The 1,566-nt window shown below is 34.3% G+C and overlaps 2 non-coding genes across 2 annotated transcripts; both read left to right on the forward strand.

Moving 5' to 3' along the window:
• Positions 1 to 30: 30 nt before the first annotated feature.
• trnav-aac (transfer RNA valine (anticodon AAC)) lies at positions 31 to 103 on the forward strand. Its single transcript has one exon. It is a non-coding gene; the product is annotated as a tRNA-Val (tRNA).
• A 122-nt stretch (positions 104 to 225) lies between these two features.
• On the forward strand, positions 226 to 297 carry trnaq-cug (transfer RNA glutamine (anticodon CUG)). Its single transcript has one exon. It is a non-coding gene; the product is annotated as a tRNA-Gln (tRNA).
• Positions 298 to 1,566: the final 1,269 nt, after the last annotated feature.

Below are 1,566 nucleotides of genomic sequence, written 5' to 3' on the forward strand. Positions count from 1 at the left end.
CTTCAAACTGAAACAGACAGAAGAAGTTCAGTTTCTGTAGTGTAGTGGTTATCACGTTTGCCTAACACGCAAAAGGTCTCTGGTTCGAAACCAGACAAAAACAGATCTTGTAAGTTGTGCTTCTCACAGTGGACCACAAATGTTTTCCTGACGGTTCAAACGCCAATGGACTTCAATGCAGTCATCTTTGAAATCGAGGCCACTTTATTTAAGTTCCCCCTTCTTGGTTCTATGGTGTGATGGTTAGCACTCTGGACTCTGAATCCAGTGATCTGAGTTCAAGTCTCAGTAGAACCATTTTTCTCTGTTCTTGACGTAGTCAAACCTTTTTTGGATGTATGGACTATAATGTGATATTTGGCACAAATATAAGTCTCACTCTTTGTTCACCAAGTTATGGAGATTTCATGGATCTAAGAAAACGTACATGATCTTAACACAATACAAACGTGACAAAATTGCTCCTATTCTAATATTATTTTTGAATCATTGTTTGAAATGATTTAACTTAAATCCTTTTGTTACTCTGCAGTCTTGATTGTGCGAAACACTTTATGTCTCTTATGGCCAGTATGGGGATTGAACCCATGACCTTGGTGTTCATAGCACCACATGTTTTTAGCATCTATTTGCTAAAACCTTTTGTGATCCTAACAAAAGTGCTCATATCCTAATGTTTTTCAAAGTCAACTTGCATAAAGGTATACTTTCTAGCATTTTTATTTTGAAATTTTGATTTTATTTTCCAGCACTTTTTTATTTTAAAGTGTTTATTTTATTTTTGAACCATTATTTATTTTGAATTGTTGATTTTATTTTTGACATTTTTTTATTTTGAAGTGTTGATTGTATTTCAGAACCATATTTTCTTTCGAAGTATTGATTTTTTTTTTCACCCTTCTTATATTTTGAAGTGTTGATTTTCTGAAAGACTTTATATTTTTATAGGCGAGTATGAGGATTGATCCCATGGCCTCAGGATTATTAGTAACACACTCTGATGAGACAATGATGAGTTTCCATGGATTAAAGAACAATTTACATAATGTTAAGAAGGAATTTGAGAAAAGTGTTTCTATTCTAATATTTTTAAAATCAACATGCCTAATATGTAATTTTTCTGCTTTTTTTTGCCATCATTTATATATTTTTTTAAAGTTTTGTTAGCTTGTGGCAAATGTCACCAGGCTGGGAATTGATCCTGTGACCGCTGCCATGAGGACTAGGGCCTCAATACATGGGTCTTGTTTTGCCCCTGCGCCACCACATCACCCCAATTTTTAGGCCTTTTATATGTGTTGATGTTCTCAACGCCTTAGATTTGAATTGGCCAGTAAGGGAAATGAACCGTTGACCTCAGCATTACTTACACCACGTAGCACATAAAGGTTTTAAGGGCTATTAAACGGCAGACAGGATGGGTATAGAGAGTACCAGTCTGCGAAATATAGATATCAATGTTAGTTTTAGTATAACAGAGATAAAGGGTATAATTAAACAAAAAATGAAAACATTATGGGTAGAAGAAAGGAAAGGATGATGGTTTTTTATAAACTCCAAAAGAGA

Source organism: Poecilia reticulata, linkage group LG5, assembly GCF_000633615.1.
Source record: "Poecilia reticulata strain Guanapo linkage group LG5, Guppy_female_1.0+MT, whole genome shotgun sequence".
NCBI classification, from domain to species: Eukaryota; Metazoa; Chordata; class Actinopteri; order Cyprinodontiformes; family Poeciliidae; genus Poecilia; species Poecilia reticulata.